This window comes from Hyperolius riggenbachi, chromosome 2, assembly GCF_040937935.1.
Source record: "Hyperolius riggenbachi isolate aHypRig1 chromosome 2, aHypRig1.pri, whole genome shotgun sequence".
Classification (NCBI taxonomy): Eukaryota; Metazoa; Chordata; class Amphibia; order Anura; family Hyperoliidae; genus Hyperolius; species Hyperolius riggenbachi.
The window spans coordinates 101589686-101600916 of record NC_090647.1 but is presented as its reverse complement, the minus strand read 5'-3'; positions in this window follow the sequence as shown (position 1 = coordinate 101600916).

Sequence of the window (11231 nt, the reverse complement as noted above, 5' to 3'; positions counted from 1 at the left end):
TGCCCGGAGGAAACCCACGCAGACACAGAGAGAACATACAAACTCTTTGCAGATAGTGCCCTGGCTGGGATTCGAACCAGAGACCCAGCGCTGCAAGGCGAGAGAGCTAACCTCTACGCCACCGTGCTGCTTCCCAGCATTAGAATGTAGAGCATTTGACCAATGAGTGAATTTAAAACAACGTGAGCTTAGAACACATGCTGCACAACACGGCATATACATGAGTTACTTGTGCTTAGCTGACAATCTGTAATTAGTTTAGGTGACACATTTCTGCGTTGCTTCTTCCCAATGATTTTCTTTGACCTTCACAAATCAACTCGAAAACAGGTTTAATAGCGCAGGAAACTGACTGAAAGACTTGCATAGTTCCGTTATAAATGTAGTAAGCATCATACACTCCTCAAAAAAATAAAGGGAACACAAAAATAAGACATCCTAGATATGAATGAATGAAATATTTTTATGAAATACTTCGTTCTTTTGTTGAATGCGCTAACAAAATCACACAAAAATTATCAATGGAAATCAAATCCAGACCTCCATGGGTTGATAAATTTGAGTGGAAAAAAAACTAAACACTACAGGCTAATCCAACTTTGATATGTCCTTAAAGAGACTCTGTAACAAATTTTTCAGCCTTAGTTCTTCTATCCTATAAGTTCCTATGCCTGTTCTAATCTGCTCTGGCTTACTGCAGTCTTTCCTAACTGCACTGTCTCTGTAATAAATCAATGTATCTTTCCTCTGTCCTGTTTGTCGGGCTAAGGCTTGATTGTGTGGAATGTGCAGGGCTGCTTGTGATTGGTAGAAGCGATACACACCCTCTGCAGGCCCCCTGCACACTCTGAATGACTCAGACACTATGCTTAGCTGAGCCTATTAGAAGCTGGTTAGTTTGTTTGTAAACACTGCCTAAAACTGTTAATTACAAGCCAGGATTGCAGCAGAGAGTGGTAGAAACAGCACAGAGGGGCACAGGAGAAAATAATGAATAGAATGGTATGCTTTTTATTGTAAGAATATTAGAGTACAGATTCTCTTTAAAGAAAGTCAAAATGAGGCTCAGTAGTGTGTGGCCTCCACATGCCTGTATGACCTCCCTACAATGCCTGGGCATGCTCCTGATGAGTTTGCGGATGGTCTGAGGGATCTGCTCCCAGACCTGGACTAAAGCATCCACCAACTCCTGGTCCTGGACAGTCTGTGGTGTTGGTGGATGGAGCGAGACATGATGTTCCAGATGTGCTCAATTGGATTTAGGTCTGGGGAATGGGCAGGCCAGGCCATAGCATCAATGCCTTCATCTTGCAGGAACTGCTGACACAGTCCAGCCAGGAGGTCTAGCAATGTCTGCCATTAGATACAGAGATGAGATCCTCAGACCCCTTGTGAGACAATATGCTGGTGCAGTTGGCCCTGGGTTCCTCCTAATGGCAGTCAGGCTACTTCTAGAAAGCACATGGAGAGCTGAAATACCACCCCACACTATTACTGACACACTGCCAAACCAGTCATGCTGGAGGATGTTGCAGGCAGCAGAACATTCTCCATGGCAACTCTGGATTCTGTCACATCTGTGATGTGCTCAGTGGGAACCTGCTTTCATCTGTGAAGAGCACAGGACTTGGAGTTACATTGTGGTGTTTAAGTGTTCCCTTTATTTATTTAGAGCAGTGTATTATTTAGATACACAAATATGAATTGAAAGTCTTCTGACCTCTGGCCATATAAACCTCCAGTGAAGATTGTGAACATTTTTTTTTCTCCTACAATTCAACAGGAACTTTCTCAGTTATGAAAAGTGTCAAATATTAAATCTAATTCTCTGAAAGAGGAACCTTAACCAACGATTGAACTTTAACCCAATACCCCCTTTCCCACAAGAAATCTTTCCCTTTTTTGCAAATAAAACATCGGGGGGGGGGGGGGGTGTCTGTATGGATGATATTGTTGTGAATCCACTCCCATAGTGTGAGGTCATGACCATGGTCCTCACAGTTTGCTGAATGTGACGCTTGTTGCATTGTGGGAAATAACTAAAGATGTCAGCACCAGCGATAAATTTCAGAATATAAGCCTATATTAAGGATAAGCAAGGCAACCAAATAAATGTAGTTTTACTTTACTTGGGCTTCTTCCAGCCCCTAGAAATAATGTGTCCCTCGCTGCAGCTCAGGTCTTCTCCAGGGACCCGCTTGTAGTCATTAAGACAAGACACATAACATATTGCGCTTTTCTCCTGGCGGACTCAAAGCGCCAGAGCTGAAACCACTGGGATGCACTCTTTAGGCAGTAGCAGTGTTAGGGAGACTTGCCTAAGGTCTCCTACTGAATAGGTGCTGACTTACTGAACAGGCAGAGCCGAGATTCGAACCCTGGTCTCCTGTATCAGAGGCAGAGCCCTTAACCATTACACCAACCAGCCACAGCTATTATTAAGGATCATCGACCCCTAATGGGTCAGTACCTTCTGCACATGCTTGGGTGTGCACCTGCCCCACACAAGAACAGGCGCATATCAACAGGCCGATTTTGCCACCTAAATGTAGCATGAGTCAGAAGATTTTGATACTATGATTGTTTGTACACGTAAGCTCTCATATTACATGGAAATGCTAAAACTGGATGAGTGTACATATGAGCAGAAAAATTATTCACTAAGAATTGGTAGCAGCACCACTATAAGACAATACCATGGGAACTGGCTGAACAACATAATGCCAGACAATTCCCTCCTTCAATAGAGAGTTTCAACCTCTTTCACACTACTGCCAATGCCTGTGTGCTCCAAAAGCAATTCCAGGTAGAACTATGCCATACTTGGGAGGGGGGGGGGAGGGGAAGGCCGATTCTGCTTCTAAAATTGCCATCCATCAAGTGAATACAGACCGACAACAGGATTTGCAAAGCACATTTCTTCCATAACACAAAGCTTGTTTACATTATGAGCTTTTTTTTTTTTTTTTTTTTTTTTTTAAGCGCAATTTTTGAAATCGCTCTTAGACCCCGTTCATATCTGAGCGTTTTGCCGGCGATTTCAGCAAAATGCTCAAGGGCTAGCATTATTTAAAGCGCTAGTGCCATAATACCCTATGTGCCCATTCTCACTTGGGCGATTTGCGTTAATCGCCAGCGATTAACGCAAATTTGTATCCTGCACCATTTTCAGGCAATTTCCCGGCAATTGCGTTTAGTGCTATAGAAGCGCTAAACGCAATCGTGAAAAAAATCGTCAAGTGTGAATGGCAATTTTTTCACATTAATCGCCAAAAATTGCCAGAGCAAAACGCTAGCAAAAGCACTAGCGTTTTGCTAGTGTGAATGAGGCCTAAAAGCACTTGTGCAATGATTTTCTATGAGTGTTCATACTTGAGCGCTCTGCTTTCTATTGAATCGCAAACGCAGCTCCTGTACCATTTTCTAAGCGTTTGTGTTCAATAAAAAGTACACTATAGAGAAATCACAAAGCGCTTGAAAAAGTGCTTTGAATTGCAATTTCCCAAGCACTTTTATAAATAAATACATTGTATTCATTTCCAGAGTCGCTTTTAAAAATCACTAACCAAATCGCTCAGCGCTGGCAATTTGTAATGTGAACAAGGCCTAAGAGATCAGACACACTATAACCTCTTTCCTGAGCGCTTTTTGGCCTTCAGAGCTCTAAGAGCTTTTTAAAAATATTCCCATTGACTTACATTAAAATCACAATAAAATCACAATTAAAAACCAAAAACACCTTGAGCTAGTTTGATAGAGACCAGATTGGTTGCACAATTTAGTACTTCTTGAACTTGTATATCCCACTTCAAGAAACTGTTGTATGTTTATTGTATGTTTTTACAAGCATATTTACAATTCTACTAATTTTTCTACCTGTATTTGCATATCAGTTTCACTAAAAATTGTTCCAAAAAAACACCACACAATTTTACCGCAATGTTAATGCAAGACGGGGGGGGAACAGTTTTTTTTTTTTTTTTTTTTTAAAAGCTCTGGTGGCCAAAAATCGCTCAGAAAAGTGCTTATAGGCCTAGTGCACACCAGAGCGGTTCTGCTGCGGTTTCCGATCTGCTTGCGGGTGCGGATCCACTAGGGTAATGTATTTCAATGGGCTGGTGCACACCAGAGCGGGACGCGTTTTGCAGAAACGCATACTCCCGGGCTGTTGCAGATTTTGGATTGCGGATGCGTTTCTGCCTCAATGTTAAGTATAGGAAAACCGCAAACCGCTCTGAAAAACGGCACTTCAGAGCGGTTTGCCAGGCGGTTTTTGTTACAGTAGCTGTTCAGTAACCGCTTTACTGTAACAATACATGAAATCTACTTCACCAAAACCGCTACACAAAACCGCAAAATGCTAGCTGAAACGCTATAGAAAAAGAAAAAGCGTTTCAAAATCTGCTAGCATTTTGCAGATCTGTTAGCGTTTTTTGGTGTGCACCAGGCCTTAGTGTGTCTGAGCCTAAAGAGCATAACAGGTCTCCGTTTGTAATTAGTTGGTCTTGCAATCTCCAATTAAACAACCCCAGGGATGGATCTATCCTGACTAAGGAGTTCCTGAAAATAACAGCAGCATAAAGCATCAAGCGATCTGACATGCTGGAAAATCCAGGTCGATCTGTTGAGATTGCTTATTTTGCATTGGACCTAATGGAAATCTGATGGCAAAAAAATGCAATCAGATCGATTTTCAATAGATTTCATACTGAAATCTATTGGAAGTCTGTTCCTAGTAAAAAAAAAAAAAATGTTCCTACACACATCAGATAGATCAGAAATCTATCTGCTGCTAATCTAACGAGTGTATGGCCACCTTAAGAGGAAGATATATATACACAGGATATAAGTGTATAAAAACCATGTTAAATTGGCAGTTATTAGTGATGTAAAAGTTATACTGCAATAAACTAACTTCAAACCTTTCCCCATCTTTAATGTGACAATCTAAAGGTACATACATACGGATTTGCGCAAACAACCCGTCGTTTGGATGTCAAATCGGGCGTGTGTACAGTCTGTCATTCAGCTGATAAGAGCGGACGTGAGCGATCCACCAAGCGGATCGCTCAAGTCCGTTCCTATCAGCTGAACGACAGACTGTGCACACGCCCGATTTGACGTCCGAACGACCGGTAGTTTGGACGTCCAAACGACAGGTCGTTTGCGCAAATCCAATGTGTGTATGTACCTATAGGAATGCAACTGATAAAAACCATCTTAATTACAGCAGTCACTCTTCTTGGGTGCACAACTGCATTAATACAGTATAGCAGTGTTCTCCCCAGAAATTATTTTCATCCAGGTGGCATGAAAAAAAATAGCTGGGTGGGGATAGATGAGAGAATGCAGGGCCAGCACTTTTCTGCACAACTCTGCTTAGAACAGAGGAGGAGGTGAGCTGATGACACCCAGGTGCTCACCAAAAAACTAGCAGGGTGGAGCACCGGGTTAAAAATCCAGGGGAGAACACTGACATATGATGCATGCACGGAGATGATACCAGTGTGAAACCCATGGCCAGCTGCTCCCTTCAGGCTAGTTCTGTCCCACACCCAGAGGTATCAGAGCCACTCACAGGAAGAGAGTGACTACCTCTATTCAGTGACAGCTGCAAATTCTAAGGAGCCCTGGATACTGTACCAGCAATATGTCCAGCCTGGCTATGCAGCTCTAAGGTATACTTAACCTTGTAGTCCAAATGCAAGTGCTAGTACTGTACCTCCAATGGGAGGACAGAATTGGTCCTTTGCAGTAGATAAAGTACAGGCATGCTGGGCCATTTATAGTAGAATTTCTGATACAGTAAACCACTTTCCATGCGGTCCCTTAGGGTTGATTCACACTACAAGAGCTTTTTAAACGATAGTGCTTTGAAAAGCTCTTGCTAATGCAATGCTATGGGGGATTTTCACAAAATCACATCGCTCCAGTGTGAACACTCACATAGGATAACATTACCAAGAGCTTTTAAAATCACAAAACGCTTAGAAAAGCTCTTATAGTAAACTCTTGGGGCTAATTCACACTACAACAAGATTATACTGTAAAAATCATCAACACTAAATGCAGTTCAGTCATAGAAAGAATTTCCTGACATTTACACGCAGTTGCTTGCCAGGGATGTCAATGGGATGTAAATGTCTAATCCCTACTAGGATAGTTGAAATTCATTTGGGGTGAATGAAGCCTGGTATACACATCACATTTTAATTGGCCAATGACTGACCGATTTTACCACCTTCATGTAGCAGACTTAATTCTATGAAAAGCTTGAATAGATAAGCTGTCCCACTACATGAAGGATTGGATGTGTGTACCAGGCTTAAAGGTGGGTTTCAACTAGCCCCAGCTGTCCATCTCAAAGACGGATGCCAGCACCTGTGAAGCGGAGTGCGTGAAAAAAAAATCTGAAACACTTATCTGGAAAGTCTGAGATTCCGGATCTGCATTCGTGCATGTAAAATTGGGCACAAACAGCCCCCCATTGGAAACAGGGCCTCAGGCCTGAGATCCACTACAAAGCACTATCGCAATCGCTAGCTATTTTTAGTATACTTTGCAAGCAATTTTGGGAGCGATTTTCCTGCTCCTATACATTAGAATGGAAATGCTCCCGAAATGCTGCATGTCCTGCGACTGCAATATGCCTAATCGCACTTGCTCCAGTGGAATCTGTCTCATCCATTTACATTGGCAGAGCATTTAGGCATCGCTTTGAAACGCTAGCAATTTCCCTAAATGCTAAAAAAGAACAAAACGCTCTAGTGAGTTCCAGCTCTAAGGGCTCGTTCCATAGTGGGCTTCTGTCCTCTTTATCAGCACATCAATGTAACAGATTGATACATGTTACTGAAAAGCAGACAGAAGCACATGGCTATCATTCATAAAGGGTGTTCGGTAAACAAAATCAGTGCAGGAAAGCACTGCATTTGGTAGTTTAGACTTCTGTGTGGTCATTCATAAAAAATGTTTACAATTGCGCTAGAAGTATGGTGATTTCCCGAACTAGGCTGGCGTAACAGGAGAAGCTGCCCGAGTCCCTCCGTGCGCTGCTCTCGCTGCTGCTTGGGAGGTCTGTCCATTAACTTAGTTCGTTTTTCATCTCGGATCCGCTTTAACAAGTAACTTGTCTATACATCTTATCTAAAGTTTAGATCATTTACACAGCAAATCTAGCTGCAAACAGCTTTAATAGAATATGATTATTTAATCCTGTGATACAATGACAGCAGCCATGTTTGTAAACATTACACAGCGGCAGGCTTATCAGCATTTTGAGCAAAAAAAAAACCCCAACCTAATCCCCCCTCCTCCGCTCTGCCTCTGAAATCCTCTGGCTAGTAATACCTCCCCCTCCTCAGTCCTACCCAGACTGAGCTCCCATAAGCCCTTGCTACTGTCTGAAAATGCCAAGGCTCTCTGAAAACCTGTGGGTGTGGCTCATTTAGTTTATAGGGAACTAGAGTATTAAAACAAAAATGTATTTGGCTTGAGGAATGCCTTATAAACAATAGGAAAGGAACACAATTATGCAGTGTGTAAAAGTTAATCTAGGATCCACTATAAATGTAATCCTCATGGTTACTGTTCCATCCAAGGAAGCGGTATTCCCCATCCTCATACCGCTTGCTCTAATCTTTATGAATTGATATTTAGGAACATTTGTTAACATAATCACCGCACAAGGCGGTAATTTATCGCTCTGCTCGGGAATCTTTATGAATAGAGATTTAGCTATGTGCTCGGTAAAGTCAGCTGTTTTCGCTTTATGAATGATGGAAATGTGGCTTAACCACTTGCCGACCGCACACTCATACCGTGCGGCGGCAAAGTGGTAGCTGGAGGACCAGCGACGCACATCTGCGTCGCCAGGTGCCTCCCTAATTAATCAGGAAAGGCCGCTCGCGCGAGCGGCCGTTTCCTGTTAGATCACGGAGCAGGTCTCCATGAATAGCCTGCGAGCCGCTGATCGCGGCTCGCAGACTAAATGTAAACGCAGTGACCAGGCCATTTTACTTAATTGGGCCACTGCAGCTTTAAGGCAAAGCTGCAGGACCGCACAACTCAGCTCACAAGTGATTCCCCCCTCCTTTTCTCCCCACCAACAGAGCCTCTGTTGGTGGGGGTCTTATTGCCCCCACATTATTTTTTTATATAAATATTTGTTTATTTTTAAATAAATTTTACTTTTTTTTAAACTTTACCCTCCCTCCCTCCCTCTTGCCGGCCAATCACGCAATCAGCTGTCATAGGCTTCTGCCTATGAGAGCCGATCGCTTTCTTGTCCCCCAGGGGGACAGCCGTGTCGCACGGCTGTCCCCAGTACAGCGCTGCTGCAGACCGCGGCGCTGTACAAAGTAGTTAGACGGCGTCTAATAGTCCTCCCGAGCGGCGATCTGAGACTGAAGGTGGGGTGGAGCTCCGCCCCCCGAGCAGGAGATGCGTGCCATCTCCTGCTAGCCCCATAGAAGACCATTCACGCCAATGGGCGTGGAGCGGTCCCCGGGGCTGCCACACTGCTCACACCAATTGGCATGGAGCAGTCGGCAAGAGGTTAAAAAAGAAGGAAATCTGCAATAATTCAGCTATAAGTAAACATTTGTGGTTACCCACAATGCACTACTACTGAATATGCAAATTATCCCTTTTGGCCCTTGGTAAGCCAAGCAAGCATCCAGAACCGCTGGTGTACAGCAAGCTTATAGCTTTAAGTTTTACACAGCCATATCAAACCCACATGTGACAGCCTGTTTCAGACTTTTGGTCCTCATCAGTACATAGCAGGGATTGATAAGGCTGTATGAAATAGGGCTTGGACCAGTACAACAGAGTAACCAAGCAGCTCAGGGTGACCCAAACCACTCGGAATGTATATAGCCTAGGTGGATAAAAGGGACAAAAAAGACCTTCTACTAAAAAAGCAAAGCTTGGTGTATTTGCCTTCTTAAAACAGAAGGAAATTTGCAATTATTCAGCTATAAGTGAATATTTGTGGTTACCCACAATGCACTAGTGTCTACAGTGTCAGCGTCTACACAAGCTTGTTGCCGTTAGTTTAATTGGCCCCAATACAGATAGCGGTACTTCTCTCGTGTATCGACCAATTGTGGCAGCTGTGGCTGAGGAACACTTATTGCGACAGGTATGACAAGCAGGTGGCAAAGCAGAACCAAACGTGAATGGATGAGAAACTGATGCCAACATAACTGACCTGTTTAAGGCCTCTTGCACACTGCATGCATTTCTGATTTTTAATCGTTTTTTACCTCAGATTCCGATTTTTAATCTTTACTGCATGCTGCGTTTTTTGATCCGTTTTTCTGTTGAATGTATTCAGGGGAAATCAGAATCAGAAAATGTATTTGCAGTGTGCAGGGTGAAACTCACCTGTTTTCAGTTTCAATGAGGTATAGTGTGACCCGGCCTTTAGTGTTTGGTCATCTTCATAGGACTTGTTACAGGTTTTGGCTGTATTGTGTGAGCTGACCTGATCATGCATATTGGTATAACACCTTCCATTTCAATGATTATTAATTTAACCATTTGTCCAGTGTTCAGTACATTGCTGTTTCTGTAAGAGTGGTAATCAGTTTCCTGCCTATAGGTGTCATAGCAGACTGCTTCATCTCCTTCCAGTCAGGTTATGTGAGCTCATCCAGCATGACCAGAGTGACAATCAGTAAAAGCTGGTCTGACTGATAAGGATTTGATTTTAAAGAGGAACTTTAAAGTGCAACTGTCGGGTATAAAATCAAAAATCCATTCTTTATTTGTATCTGGTAAACAAGTAATAAGGATGCTAACCAGGCAATCCAAACGTTAAAATCTCTATTCCTTTTCTTGTTTATAAATGATCATTCCCCAGTTTACCTGACTTATTTGGTACATTGCCGCACAAAGGAAGTTGCAGGGCATGCTGGGTTGCCCTTTTTTGCTTCTGTACATTAGTTTAGGTCTGAGGGGAAAGAAAAAAGCAAAAAAAAACAAAAACCGACAGCTCAGCATGCCCTGCAACTTCCTTTTTGCAGCAACGTACCAAGTAAGAGTCAGGTAAACTGGGGAATGATCATTTATAAACAATAAAAGTAAGAGATTTTAACTTTTGGATTGCCTGGTTAGCATGCTTATTACTTGTTTACCAGATAATAAAGAATTGATTTTGGTACTTATCCGTTAGCCGGGCGCATCCGGCAGGTGGCGACAAAACTCCACCAGAGTTACATCTTTCCCTATCCATGTTGGCCCTGCCGGATGCGCCCGGCTAACTGATAAGTACCTTGATTTTTCATTTTATGCCTGACAGTTACACTTTAAATGACAACTGTAACAAGAGGGATATGGAGACTGTCCTATTTATTTCCTTTTAAACAATACCAGTGTCCTGGCTATCCTGCTGATTCTTTGCCTATAATACTTTTAGCCACAGACCCTGAACAAGCATGTAGCAGATCAGATGGTTGACAAGATTAGTAGCCACATGCTTGTTTCTGGTGTTATGCAAACACTACTGGAGCCAAATAGATCAGCAGCACTGCCAGGCAACTGCTATATTTCCTTTTATTCAATACCAGACTTCTCACCTCAGTTGTCCATTAAGGCTAGGTCCACACTGGTCCGTTGCAGATCAAATTTTTGTTTCCTTCACCCATTTTTTCCTAAAGATATTTTTGCAGCATACGTTTCCAGTCCGTGGAAACGTATGCCCAGTCATAGGGGAGTGGCAGCCGTCATGCTGGAGGGGTATAGCAGACAAGACCTGCTACCCCCCCAGCTAGTTTCAGAAAACTTGTTACAATAGCAGGGAGCCAGGAGCTTACCTACTCCTTCGGTTCACGATCCGGTTCTTTTGAATGAATAGAATAATTGAAAAGAGCCAAACTTCCCATCGCTGTGTGTTACTACCTGCAATGCCCTTAGAGGGCGGCATTGCAGGCAGTGGCTTGTAATGATGGGAAGTTTGGCTCTTTTCAATAAATCGATTCATCCAAATCGATTAATTAAAAAGAACCGGATCGTGGACCGAATGAGTAGGTAAGCTCCTGGCTCCCTGCTATGGTAACAAGTTTTCTGAAACTAGCTGAAGGGGTAGCAGGGACGGGGACCCCGGTGAGGGGGGTGGGGGAACATCCCCCCTCCCACTCCTTCCTGCCTGCTATCACCCTCCAGCATGGAGGCCCCCCAGGCTGTGACACAAACGGATCAGTTTGGGTGTTAATTTACCTGTGTAG